This window comes from Capricornis sumatraensis, chromosome 2 (assembly GCF_032405125.1).
Source record: "Capricornis sumatraensis isolate serow.1 chromosome 2, serow.2, whole genome shotgun sequence".
NCBI classification, from domain to species: Eukaryota; Metazoa; Chordata; class Mammalia; order Artiodactyla; family Bovidae; genus Capricornis; species Capricornis sumatraensis.
In genome coordinates this window covers 206198915-206213578 of record NC_091070.1, presented here as the reverse complement: position 1 = coordinate 206213578, position 14664 = coordinate 206198915, and the positions used below count along the sequence as shown (strand labels likewise).

General features: G+C 42.8%; 1 pseudogene; it reads right to left on the bottom strand.

The window, feature by feature from the left end:
- Positions 1 to 11750: 11750 nt before the first annotated feature.
- On the bottom strand, positions 11751 to 12524 carry LOC138074362 (general transcription factor IIF subunit 2 pseudogene; annotated as a pseudogene).
- Between the last annotated feature and the right edge of the window lie 2140 nt (positions 12525 to 14664).

The following is a 14664-nucleotide window of genomic DNA, read 5'->3' as shown; positions in this document are numbered from 1 at the left end:
AAGTGTTGTCAAGCTTTTTAATGTTGCAAGATACAGAAGCTGTCACCTGAAAGTTCTGTTTATGAAGAAGCAATAGAAAGAAAGTTGAATTATTTCTATGGGACACCCTGGACCCATAAGGAGCATGAAAAAACCTCACAAAGAGTTGGGTTCATATCATGACTTGTTCAGTGGTACAAGATTCTGCCAAGAATATAAATAGTCATGGAAGTAGGTCCACAGTGCTGCTTTTCCAGGGTAATGATATCTAAAATCTTGCCTTGATATATGTGAACTTTCCACTTTTACATTTCTTAGGTGAGTATTATTATTTTTTACAGTGTGGTTTGCAGATCACTTATATTGGAATTACCCAAGGTGAGTGTGATGTTCAGTTGTTCAATCATGTCCAACTCTTTGCAACCCCATGGACTGTAGCATGCCAGGCTACCCTGTCCTTCATCATCTCCTGCAGCTTGCTCAAACTCATGTCCATTGAGTCAGTGATGCCATCCAACCATCTCATCCTCTGTCATCCCCTTCTCCTCCTGCCTTTGATCTTTCCCAGCATCAGGGTCTTTTCTAATGAGTCAGCTCTGTGCATCAGGTGGCCAAAATATTGGAGCTTCAGCTTCAGCCTCAGTCCTTCCAATGAATATTCAGGACTGATTTCCTTTACGATTGACTGCTTTGATCTCCTTGCAGTTCAAGGGACTCGAGTCTTTTCTAACATCACAGTTAAAAAGCATCGATTCTTTGGCGCTCAGCTTTATTTGTGGTCCAACTCTCACATCCATACATGACTACTGGAAAAACCATAGCTTTACTGGGGACCTTTTTTGGCAAAGTAATGTCTCTGCTTTATAACATGCTGTCTAGGTTTGTCATAGCTTTTCTTCCAAGGAGCAAGCGTCTTTTAATTTCATGGTTGCAGTCACCATCTGCAGTGATTTGGGAGCCCCCCCCAAAAAAATCCCTTTCACTGTTTCCATTGTTTCCCCATCTATTTGCCCTGAAGTGATGGCACCGGAAGCCATGATCTTAGTTTTTTTTAATGTTGAGTTTTAAGCCAGTTTTTCACTCTCCTCTTTCACTTTCATCAAGAGGCTCTTTAGTTACTCTTTGCTTTCTGCCATAAGGGTGTTGTCACCTGCATATCTGAGGTTATTGATATTTCTCCTGGCAATCTTGATTCCAGCTTGTGCTTCATCCAGCCTGGCATTTCACATGATGTACTCTGCATAGAAGTTAAGCAGGATGACAATATTTGGCCTTAATGTACTCCTTTCACAATTTTGAACTAGTCCGTTATTCCATGTCTGATTCTAACTGTTGCTTCCTGACCTGCATACAGATTTCTCAGGAGGCAGGTCAGGTGGTCTGGTATTCCCATCTCTTTCAGAATTTTCCATAGTTTGTTGTGATCCACACAGTCAAAAGCTTTGGCATAGTCAATGAAACAGTCGATGTTTTTCTGGAATTCTCTTGCTTTTTTAATGATCTAACAGATGTTTGCAATTTGATCTCTGGTTCCTCTGCCTTTTCTAAATCCAGCTTGAACATTTGAAAGCTCACGGTTCACGTACTGTTGAAGCCTGGCTTGGAGAATTTTGAGCATTACTTTGCTAGCATGTGAGATGAGTGCAATTGTGCGGTAGTTTGAGCATTCTTTGGCACTACCTTTGGGGTTGGAATGAAAACTGACCTTTTCCAGTCCTGTGGCCACTGCTGAGTTTTCCAAATTTGCTGGCATCTTGAGTGCAGCACTTTCACAGCATCATCTTTTAGGATTTGAAATAGCTCAGCTGGAATTCCATTACCTCCACTAGCTTTGTTCATAGTGATGCTTCCTAAGGCCCACTTGACTTTGCACTCCAAGATGTCTGGCTCTAGGTGAGTGATTGCACCATTGTGGTTATCTGGGTCATTAAGATCTTTTTTGTATAGTTCTTCTGTGTATTCTTTCCACCTCTTCTTAATATCTTCTGCTTCTGTTAGGTTCATACCATTTCTGTCCTTTACTGTGCCCATCTTTGCAAGAAATATTCCCTTGGTATATCTGATTTTCTTGAAGTGGTCTCTAGTCTTTTCCATTCTATTGTTTTCCTCTGTTTCTTTGCATTCATCACTTTGGAAGGCCTTCTTATCTCTCCTTAATGTTCTTTGGAACCCTGCATTCAGATGAGTATGTCTTTCTTTTTCTCCTTTGCCTTTCACTTCTCTTCTTTTCTCACCTATTTGTAAGGCCTCCTCAGACAGCCATTTTGCATTTATGCATTTCTTTCCCCTGGGGACGGTTTTGATCACCTTCTCCTGTGCAATGTCGTTGACCTCCGTCCATAGAACTATGTCTATCAGATCTAATCCCTTTAATCTATTTGTCACTTCCACTGTATAATTGTAAGGGATTTGATTTAGGTCACACCTGAATGGCTTAGGGGTTTCCCTACTTTCTTCAATTTAAGTCTGAATTTGGCAATAAGGAGTTCATGATCTGAGCCAAAGTCAGCTCCTGATCTTGTTTTTGCTGACTTGAGTGGAGCTTCTCCATCTTTGGCTGCAAAGAAGATAATCAATCTGATTTTGGTATTGACCATCTGGTGACGTCCATGTGTAGAGTCCTCTCTTGTGTTGTTGGAAGAGAGTGTTTGATATGACCAGTGCATTCTCTTTGCAAAACTATTAGCCTTTGCCCTGCTTCATTTAAGTGTAAATAATACCTTAGTATTTGGTGCATGGAAACTTCAGTGTATATAATCATCTTATTGGGCTTCAACATAATCTAATCAGTCTACAGGTGTGGGGACCAAGGATTTGCATTTATAAAAGCTCCTCCTCTCCTTGTAAGTGATTATTATGTATACCAAAGTTGGAGAACTACTGCTCTATGGAATGTTTGCATAAGGTTAAGAAAAAGAAACAAAATCTTAGGTGGCATTTTACTAGTGTGCTGAACCTACTGAATACAGAAATTTCTACTAATAAATTGATTGAAGTAGGAGGTAAAATCTAAGAGACTTGAAAATGCACATCAGCTGCCAAAAGAAATATTAACAAAGGATTCTCTGACATCACCCAAGATGAGATGGGTGATGACCACAAATGAAAAATAATGGGGACAAGCAACCACAACTCAGCTTTTAAATGATGTTATTTCTAAAGCGTTAAACATGGTTTGGTATGGGAACTTACAACTTGATAAGGGGAGTCTGGTATGAGTCTATTATATATGGAAAAAGACAGATTGAGAAATTTCTGTAGTTAAGTAAGATACTGGTTAAGTTGTCCTTAGAGCAATGATGATTAAATTGGAATCATCAGCATAAATTCAGTCTGTCACTGAAATAATTTGTGCTGTCTCTGGCATCAGCTTATTTACTGTAAATAGTCATATGGAATGGTATAAACATGCAATTTATAGCCTAATCTGAATCTGTATTAGTGATTTCCAAATGTGCGTGGGCATCAGAATCAACTGCAGCTTGTTAAAAATATAGTTATCTTGGGTTCCACTCCAGGAGGCTGAGATTCAGCATTTCTGTGAGAAGGCCTGACTAAGCATCTAAGTTCCAGGTTTTTGGAACTGCTGTGCTTCATCAACCTTTTCTAAATGGAATCTGGGCTTCCTCGGAGTTGGCTGATTCAGAATCTCAGTCATGGCAAAGTGGGGTCTGGAACATCCTGTTTAAGGTACTGATGCTGACAATTTCCTGAGGTCATGATTAAGAGGAGTAAAGGAACCGCACAAGAAGAGGGCTCTGCAATTTGAGTTGCTAAAGCCATCTCTGATCGCCCTTCCTCAGAGACAATTGAATATGTGGACAAGTACTGTTTAAAGAATATAAAAATAAATTTTCACTTAGCAATTCCTCACTGAAAGTATGTTTCTGGTTCTGGAACACTTTGCTCTGTAAGTTTTATGTACGCCCCCTTTTCGGACATGGTACCATAGGAGTGAGTGAGCCCACAGGCTCCGAGCCCAGACTCCCAGGCTCTCTATAGAAACCTTTATATAGGGCTCTGATGCTTTGTCAGAGACAGTCCATAGAGTTCAATAAGGAGCAGGCGTCTACTTCAGAAAACAGGCTGAGGAGGGCCAAAGAGACCAGGAAGAGTGAGCGCTTGTCAAGGACAGAGCTGCCGTGCTCTCCATCCTGTTCTGATGACATTTTAAGACATTTAACACCTGGTGTCCCTGAAATCAGCAAACAGTTGAGGATGAGGTCACTTCAGGAAACAAGCCGTGGTCAGGAGAAGCCTTCTCACCAAGTGCTTTCTCAGCAAACTTGTCTGGGACTAAAGGTGAGAAATCTGGGGGCAGAGATAGAGGAGAATCACTCTTTTGGAAGGTCCACTGTATCCTAGCAAATAAACAGCTATTTTATTTTGTTTATTTTTAGGAGAGTTATATTTAACTTTATTATTATTTTTAATTGATGTACAATTGATTTATAATAGTTTCAGGTGTACCACATAGTGATTCAATATTTTTATAGGTTCTATTCCATTCAAATTTATTATAAAATATACGCTGAACAATATAGCCTTGCAGCCTAAGCCTTTATTTTAATAATCTACTATTAAGCAACTAATATGATCAGTCTGTAGGTTATCAGTTACAGAGAATAAGGACAAACTAGTTCCTTGACATTCTCTGATTCCTTCTGCTGACCTGGGTCATCTGGAACACCAAAGCATATTTGACAAATTCACGCATAAGCAGCTGAATCAACTTCTTTTTGAAACCTTTCTCCCAATTACGATTTCCTCTTAAATAGGAAATTGTTATTTTTATTAAAGTCTTGGTTTGTGTTAAGGCTTTTCAAATTAATGCCTAAGCCCTGGAATGGCTATCACGTTGCACTTAGGGAGTTACTTTTCTCCTCTACCACCATCCTTATTTCCCAAATCTCAGAAATATTACCCTCAAGTGATTATAATTGTCATCTTCACTTTTGATTTATTTTTCTGCCTTTTACCTACATACTGAGCCTTAGAATTAGAAATGAGTAACATCTCTCAGGCCAGGGCTACCCTGCTGCTAAGTAATCTCTGAGAGTGTAGCTCCTGGTAATCCTTGATGGGCTTCTTGTGTGTAGCCCTACACCATCCAGAATTCTGACTGCAAGTTCTTTTGCTCAAACATGAAGGCTGACCATGGCTGAATTGGTATAGCCACTATGGAAAACAGTATGAAGTTTCATCAAAAAATTAAAAACAGAGCTATCATATGACCCAGCAATTCCGCTTCTAGGTATTTATCTGAGGAAAAGGAAAATGCTAACTCAGAAAGATATCTACACCCCCATGTTTATTGCAGCATTATTTATAATAGCAAAGATATGGAAGCAACCTAAATGTCCATCCCTGGATAAACAGATAAAGAAAACGTGATGCACGCATGAGCATACACGCACGTACACACACACACACACACCAGAATATTATTCAGCCATAAAAAGAAGGAAATCTTGTGAATTCTCTGGCTGTCCAGTGGTTAGGACTCTGCTTCCACTCTAAGGGGCATGAGTTCAGTCCCAGATCAGGAAACTAAGATGCCATCTCCTGTGCAGTATGGCCAAAGAACAAAACGACAACATGAAAAACCAAGTTCACAGCCAGAGAGAGCAAACTGGTAGCTGCCAGAGGTGTAGGGGGCAAAATGGGTAAAGGAGGCCAAAAAGTACAACTTCCAGTGCAAAGTAAATAAGTCACGTACAGCATGGTGACTATAGTTAATAATACACTTTATTGCAGATTTGAAAATTATTAAGAGAATAAATCCTGAAAGTTCTCATCACAAGAAAAAAATTTTTGTAGTCTGGTGATAATTATTTTATAATATATACAAATGTGGAATCATTATGCTGTATGCCTGAAACTAATATAATCATGTATGTTGATTATAACTCAGTAAAGAAAAATAAAGGAGGACCATGGCTTATTTCAAAGACTCTCACTGGAGACAAAAATAAGCATTGAATAAATTCTTGTTAAAATTGAAGTGTAGTTAATTTACAATGTTGTGGTAGTCTCTGGTGTACAACAAAGTAATTCAATCATATATATATATTTACATTCTTTTTCAGATTTTTTTCCATTATAGGCTATTACAAGATATTTGACTGTGCCACTGTGTGCTATACAGTAGGACCTTGTTTAATTTGTATATAAAATTTTTATTTTGTATTTATTTTATATTTATTATTTATATGTATGTTATTGTTTTATATTTATACATAAAAATAGTTCTTTTTTTTAACAGTATAAGTAGAGGAATTTGATACAAAGAAGGTAGCTTTGGTAGAACTAGGTAGCTGGCCCTCTTCTCCAGCCTCTCAATCTCCCTCTCCACCAGTTCTGAATATAATTATTAGTGGCTCTCCACTAACAATTGGGATACAGAGCCAATCTTTACTTAATTTAGTCATATTTTTCTAGTTAAATGAATTGCAGTCCTCAAAATGAATTTGTCTGATCTTGATACTCATCTCATTCCAAATTTTGTTAACCTTCTAGCCACAAAATCCTTGAAGCCACTTTCCTCACTTGCTTTTAAATTTCCAGAGCTTCACTTAACCATTCAAATAGACTTAAATTCAACCATGACTTGTCCTTAGCCATCTAATTGGAAGGATAGGTTTAGTAAATGTTCCTGCATTGAAAGCCATTCACTCATTTAAGGAGTGAGTGCAGGTCCTGTGCCAGGGGATCTGATGGGAAAGACCGGCCTGCTCCTTGCTTCTCCATGGGCCCCTCTGTGTGGGCTGCAAATGCTGGTCCTCTCTGGGAGCTGGCCCAGGTCGGCCAGCACTATATGCGTCACTCTGAGCATGCCAGCCAGAACTTCAATAAGAATTGTTATTTTTGAGGACATCAATGAGATCGTGTAGAGCATGATTCCCTTTGTTCATCTTCTATGAGCAACTGGAACTCAGATTTCTTGGAAAGCTCTCCATAATAGCAGGAGAAAGTGTGGATGGCCTAGAAAATTAGGTGGATGTCTATGACTTGAAGCAGTGAATAAGGAATCATCTAAGGTTTTATACCGGATATAAAATAAAGCTGGATGTTTCAGGTGAAAAAATTTGCAGAGACATTATTTATTAATAGAAAGGATGTGGCAGCAGTAGATAATAGTAAGAAACTCAGTGTTTCAGTCACGGAGGATGGAGACAAAACTCAGGGAAGGGAGAGTATGGGTGGACCTGAGAGCTATTTCCTAGAGAGACTGTAGAAAGCAAGGGGAAAACTAGTGGCAGAAAATATAGTATTCTTTCAAGCTGACACCATAGTTTCCAGGAGGGAATATTATGAAGAAGGAAATTTATTCCAAGTGTTCCCAAGAATACAGAAACAATGAGCAGGAGTTGGGGACTACCAGTCTAAATGACAGAAGGCTGCCATTTCCCCTCTTGGTGGCTTTATGACTTCACAGAAATTACTTAACATCACTGACCACCACCTCCTGTCTTTCCAGTAAGTACCAGTTCTCTGGTACTTACACGCCAATAATTCTTCAACCCCACTGGGGTCTCCTAGGACCTGAGACCCATTACTTTCCACTCTCTGTCTCTCCCCTCCTATCTCCACTTTCCACTTTTCCATCATCGTAGGTATCTGCAAACAGCTTCAACACTCTCCCCTCTCTCCATCCATTATACTAACCTAGAAAACCCCATACCGGTGATAACCCCAACTCTGACCCTGGGCCTGTACTCAGGAGCTGATTGTTGCTGGAATAAGGTCACACATCACTGACTGCCTTCACATTAATCTCCTGACTAGACAGGTACTCTGAACATGCACCACTCATGATATGATCAAAGTAATTGTATTTTTGTCTCTTATCATCCTTTTAATGCCAGGCTTCCCAGGTGGCGCTAGTGGTAAAGAACCCACCTGCTAATGCAAGAGATGTAAAAGATGCTGGTTCGATCCCTGGGTCAGGAAGATCCCCTGGAGAAGGAAATGGCAACCCACTCCAGTATTCATGCCTGGAGAATCCCATGGACAGAGAAGCCTGGCGGGCTACAGTCCACGAGGTTGCAAAGAGCTGGACACAACTGAAGTGACTTAGCACATGCCCAATGATCTCATTCTCTTACCCTTAATATTTGGGCTTCCCTGGTGGCTCAGCTGGTAAAGAATCCACCTACAATGCAGGAGACCTGGGTTGGGAAAATCCCCTGGAAGGGAACAGCTACCCATTCCAGTATTCTGGCCGGGAGAATTCCATGGACTATTCCAAGGGGTCGCAAAGCATCAGACACGACTGAGCAACTTTTACTTTCATCCTTTTAACATTCATTTCTGGAGTAATCTCCTTCCCTCACTTTTCTTCTCTTAGGAAGTAAACAGCCTTACAGTCATGTAAGTCAACCCAAACAGTCTTGCCTCAGTGATAAGAATATCCAGACAAGGCTCAGTGTTGAGCCCTCCCACCGTCCCCACGTGGGAACAGCTTCATCACTCTGCTCCCTCCTCTCTTCCTGCTCATCTCCTCCCCTATTCATTAACCACGGTTTGGGACCCACCACAGTGGAAGGCCAGAGGAGGAAAGAAAGCAGTTTATGAACTGGTACTCTTGAAGTATGGTTTCAAGCCCTCTGGTGCCAGTTGGCACTTTGGTTGGCTCTGGTAAATGAAGAAAGCCAGTGCTCTCATGGGCTGTGCCGTGTGGTGGTTATTTGGAGGTTTCCCGTTGCGTAAGCCTGACTCAGAGGAAGACACCTCTACTCTACATGGCTGCTTATGATTCCCTCCTCACCCTGTGTCGGCCAAGGTCTCTCCACCCCTTCCAGACAGCCCTGTTGGACAGGACCTGAGAAAACAGCACGCCAGCTCCCTCTCTAGCTCCTGGCCCACAAGAAGCATGTGTAACCCTTGTCAGGGCATGTTCCAGGAATGAGATAGGTCCCCGTGCAGAATGCCCTGACCAACAGAGCAAGACAGCCCTCCTCTGGCCTCCAGGTTTCCATGCCCACAGTCTGCTATAGCTTTTCCCATTGTCCTCAGGCCTCTCTGCTTCCAGCTCAGGGAACATGACTCAAAGCTGTCCTGGTGGGCACTTTGAAGCCCCTTCAATAGACTTGGGTTCCAAGTTAGTAGCCTCTCACCTGACCACCCAAATGGAAAGAGGAATTTCTCACCTTATCACCAGCAACTTTTCTCCAAAGAGTTCCCTTCTCTGGGCTCCTCCTCTCACTGTCTGCTCCCTTTTGAGCTCCTTGGTCTGGCTGAGGATTCAATCAAGGAGTTCTGGAAGAGTCAGACCATTTTCTTGTAGATCTCCAGAGGGCGATTTGACCCCTCACCCGGGATTTCACATCTGTTGTATCTTGTGGCAGCTGGTTTCACGTCTATTCTATCTTGTTGCCAAGTCAAAACTTCATTTTTAACAACTCATTTCACTATAAAAAACACTCAATACCACCCAGAAATTCACAGTTCACTAGTCAGCATGCCGCTGGCCTTCCAAGACAACACAAAAGTCAGGGAAATGGTGTCTGAAATTGCAGAAAGTGAAAGTCGCTCAGTTCAGTTCAGTTCAGTTCAGCCGCTCAGTCGTGTCCAACTCTTCGCAACCCTATGAATCACAGCACGCCAGGCCTCTCTGTCCATCACCAACTCCCGGAGTTCACTCAGACTCGTGTCCATCAAGTCAGTGATGCCATCCAGCCATCTCATCCTCTGTCGTCCCCTTCTCCTCCTGCTCCCAATCCCTCCCAGCATCAGAGTCTTTTCCAATGAGTCAACTCTTCACATGAGGTGGCCAAAGTACTGGAGTTTCAGCTTTAGCATCATTCCTTCCAAAGAAATCCCAGGGCTGATATCCTTCAGAATGGACTGGTTGGATCTCCTTGCAGTCCAAGGGACTCTCAAGAGTCTTCTCCAACACCACAGTTCAAAAAAAAAAAGGTTGCTCAGTCTAGTCCAGTTCTTTGCGACCCCATGGGCTATATTCTCCAGGCCAGAACACTGGAGTGGGTAGCCTTTCCCTTCTCCAGGGGATCTTCCCAACCCGGGGATCGAATCCAGGTCTTCTGCACTGCAGGCAGATTCTTTACCAGCTGAGCCACAAGGGAAGCCCAAGAATACTGGAGTGGGTAGCCTATCCCTTCTCCAGCGGATCTTCCTGACCCAGGAATCGAACCGGAGTCACCTGGGTTCAAATCCACTGTCTGCCCATGTAGTAGCTAGGTGACCTCAGGCAAGTTATTTAACTTCTCTGTATCCTATTTCCTCATCTGAAGAATGGGCTCCAAATATATTTACTTTCCCCGAATAAGGAAAACTCATTTAAAGGATTAAATGAGTTGACACCAACAAAGTGCCTAGAACAGTCCCTGAAGTCTAGTAAGTGTTCAGTGGGTATTAGTCATTATTACGATCTCCTCTCTCCACTCACCCCCCTCACATTTAACGACTTTGCATCATATTTTATTGAAATACTGAGGCACCAGAAAGGGATGCCCACTTATTTCTTCCTGCCACCAAATCTACCAGCATGCCTGCTTCTTCACTAATATTCTTTGTTTCTCTCTGCCCACTAAAAATATCCCTGCCAACTCCCAACCCCCAGCCCAACCTGCTCAAGACCCCATCCTGTTCACTGGCAAAACCTCTTTGACTTCCTCCTTTCTCCACTGTCACTGACTTCGCTGGCTGACAACATGCAGACATTTTTAAAAACAAAAGCAAAAAAAGCTCCAACCCTTCCTCAACCCCACCTCCCTCCAAAGGCTTTGAAGGATGGGGTGGGAGAATGGAAGAGAGACTTCACATCTCCCCCATGGAGCTGCTAAGAGAGGAAAACTAATAATGGCAAATCCTAAGCACAAAAACATAAGTGTTAGCCACTATTATTGTCACTGTTGCTATTATTCTTGTCAGTTTTCATTTCAGTGCTTGCTGCCAGAGTGCAATCTCTTAAAAAGATATTTCAGGCAATGATTAAGAATCCAAACTTAAGATACAATCCGGGGACTTCCCTGGTGGGCCAGTAGTTAAGAATCTGCCTTCCAATGCAGGAGAGGTAGGTTTGATCCCTGATTGGGGAACTAAGATGCCACATGCCTGGAGCAACTTCAGTTCCCCATCTAGAGAGCCCGAGGGCCACAACAAAGACCCAGTTGAGCCCAAAAAAAAAAAAAAAAAACCCCACAAAAACCCCCAAACCAACCAACCAAACAAAAAAATCCCTAATTATCATTAAGAAAAACAAACTACAATCCACATACAACTTCCCTGAAGTAAGTAAAGGATTTGTAATACAACCTGTTTCCACTCCAACGGACACCATCCTCCTCTACCTATCAATTAGCAGTTTTAATGATCTCACCCTCTTACCCTTAATATTTTTCATTCATGTTTCTACATATGAAGGGACCATATCTTAAACATTTCAGAAACAACTTTGTTCTTCAGTCATTTTAGAATATTGAATTTGCTTGCCTCCATCCCCTCTCCCAGCAGAACCCCCACCTCCACCCCTAGCCACATCCCCAGCCCACCCCTGCCCAGTTTCTGATGCCAGATCTCTTTAGACTTAGATGAGCTGACCCCTTTGTGGATGCAGCAAAGATGAGAAGTCTTCAGACAATATTTTCTCAATTTACAGCCTATTTTATTTCCTCGTTTTACAATCTAAATGTGAATACTTAGAAAGATATTAAACCTCCCTACCCCCTAATAGCACAGCCTCACATCAGTTTTTGTGTTGGAAGATCTTCAAGCTCATCTTGACACCTTCATGACAAAGGGCTGTCTCACTCTCTCTTGGCTGCTCTCTGGTAGCACCGGTACTCTTCCTTCAGCTCCCAAGTGTTTTTGTGGGGTCCTTTTACATTTCGAACACCGATTTCATTTAGGATTTCCTTCAGGTACACCACAGGTTGCATAGTGATGTCAACCAAGTCCTTTATGTTATAATACTGGTGTTTCTCAAAGGCAGCAAATAGCAAGGTTAACACTTGGTCTTTATCCGCCTTCACTCTCTTTCCGGTTTCTTTCTTTCTCTTCTCATATTCAATATTGTACTGATGATTGGCAACAGGTTTATAATTGGTCGTGACCACCTTCTCCAGTTTCTGTACAGTCCTGGCAGGTTTGGAAGCCCCCTCTATTTGCATCCTTTTCAGCCTCATGTAATTTTCACTGGGAGCGGGTCTGCATTCGCCGCGATGGACCACGGTTCCTTGCAGGGAAAATTGATCCGGCGCATGCTCAGTCAGCACCGTGAGGACCTGCCCTCTGTCTGTTTGCAAGAGAAACTGATGCTCCGTGGGAGCGTGGACCAGGGCCGGTTGTCCATCTGTACCCCTAATGTCTGTAAGTTCCTTATTCAGAGTAAAGGAGATTTCCGATTTCCCTTGATTTGTGGCAATCTTCAGCTTCCCTACTTCACCGCTTCCAGAAGCTTCCGACCACTGCTGCGATAGGTACTTCGGTACCTTCACCAGCCACATCCGCTGGTTCTGTTGGATTCCCTCCAAGTTGAGTGGAATGCTCTGGGGCTTGAGTCGGCTGCCTCCGGAGGCCATGAGCTGAGGGTGCAGAGATAGGAATGCAGGGGAAGCAAGAAACCAAAACCAGCTGGTGGAATCCAGAAGCCTAGAGAGGAAGCAGGAAATACACGCACATTCAGAAATGTTCAAAGATGGGGTCTTAGAATCTACAGAGTGCTATGCTATTAATTTCAACAATTCTACAGTTGTCAGATTATTCATAATAAAGGGAAATGGCAAACTATAAAAGTGGGGAGTTTGATAACTGTGTGGCACAAGCTGAAGACGAAATACTTCAGCAATTAAAATTACAGGAGCTTCAATCTACCAATGCAGGAATTTTTAAGACGCAGTCATCCCTAAACACCAACTCTACCAAGCTTCCCCTCTCCCCTGATCTATATTTCTCCGGAGCACATGAAAGATCCTAGATACTTTATACATTTACATATTCATTATATTATCCTATCTCTCTCCCCGCCTCCAGACTCGAAACACCATGAAGGTAGAGTTTATCGCTTGCTGTTGGTGTTTAATAATTTTGTTTATTTCTCTGAGGGAGGCAGAGAGAGCAAAGAGTGAGCATAATTTTACAAAAGGAAACCAGAAGGGAAGACCCTTCCACCAGGCTGAGACTCACCAGTGGCAGCAGAAAGCTGTGTCGAGCAAGGCTGGCCAGGGAGGATGCTCTCTACTGAGTAGGGACTCACTCAGGCTCCACGCTGCCTCTCCCGGGAAATGAGAACAGAGTTTCTCTGCATGGCCCTATTTATTGCCACTGGTAGGGAGTCCTTGATGGGATTAGGTAACAACCAGACTGAAAATCCAATTACCTTGATTCAGTTATGGGTTTTCCCCCAAACATCTCCTAAAGCATAATCCTGAGGGTGGGGACCTTCTTGGTTTATTTCCTCCACTGAACCCATTTTCTTTAATTCTCCAGTGTAGGGACAGTTCAAGGGAAGACAGTTTGCTGCAGCATCTTTAAAAAGGCAGGAGATGCAGGTATTTTGAGGAGTTGTGGGACATGTTATTCCCAGTCCCTGACCAAGCACTTCCACTCAGAATTAAAATTGCTCTCACTGGGGCATTCCAGCGGTTAAGACTCCATGCTTCCAAAGCAAGGTGTGTGTGGGTTGGATCACTGGTTGGGGAACTGGGGTTTTATTTTTCAGCTTGAGCTGCATGCCCCGGGTGTTGCTGAAAAATAAAAATGTAAGAAAAACAAATTGCTCTCACTACCCTCTGGCTGCCCTTGTAGCTCAATTGGTAAAGAATCCGCCTGCAGCGTGGGAGACCTGGGTTTGATCCCTGGGTGGGGAAGATCCCCTGGAGAAGGGAAAGGTACCCACTCCAGTATTCTGTCCTGGAGAAATCCATGGACGGTATAGTCCATGGGGTCACAGAGAGTCACACAGGACTGAGCGACTTTCACTTTCACTTTCTTTCACCCTCTGACTGAATGTGGAAAGTCTTTATTTCTTTCCCTGATTGCTCCCTTCTTAAAACACTCTCTTTCTGTGGTTCCATGACACAAGCTTGTGGGTTCCTTCCTGCCTCTCAGACTGCCATTTCAGCCTCCTTCCTGGACACCTCAGTGTGTCTTGGGCCGTAAATGCTGCCCGTTGGCTCAGGTGATGTCCTTTCTCATTTGACACACATTTTGAAAACTATATTTCAGCAGATGCCTCTCGAAAGGGCATCCATAGTTCAGCTCTCTCTCCTGAGCTTCTGGTAGGCCACCCAAATGCCAACTGATGTCCTCAACTGTGCATGATTCCTAGTAAGTCAAAACCAGGAGCCACCCCTCCCCAACACTTCAAAAAAAAAAAAAAAGAAAGAAAGAAAGAAAGAAAAAACCTACTCTTCCTATATTCCCCTTCCACCCTGTCTCCTAAACTGGATACTTGAGTGTTAAGCTTACTTCTCCCCATGTCTTGCTTCAGTGGGCCAGCAAGTTCTACCTATTCTGTCTCCTTAATTCATCTCAAGTTTCCCCCTCTATGATTTTCCTCTCCTGGTTCAGTGCAATATCTTTTCTTCTGAACCAGTTCCTCCTGTCCCTACATCCCACACGCTGGAGTCAGAGTAGTGTTTCTAAAGCATGATTCTAAACATGCCTTTCTCTTTCTTCATAGATTTGGGAGCCTCCCCATATGTCATAGAATGAAGGCCA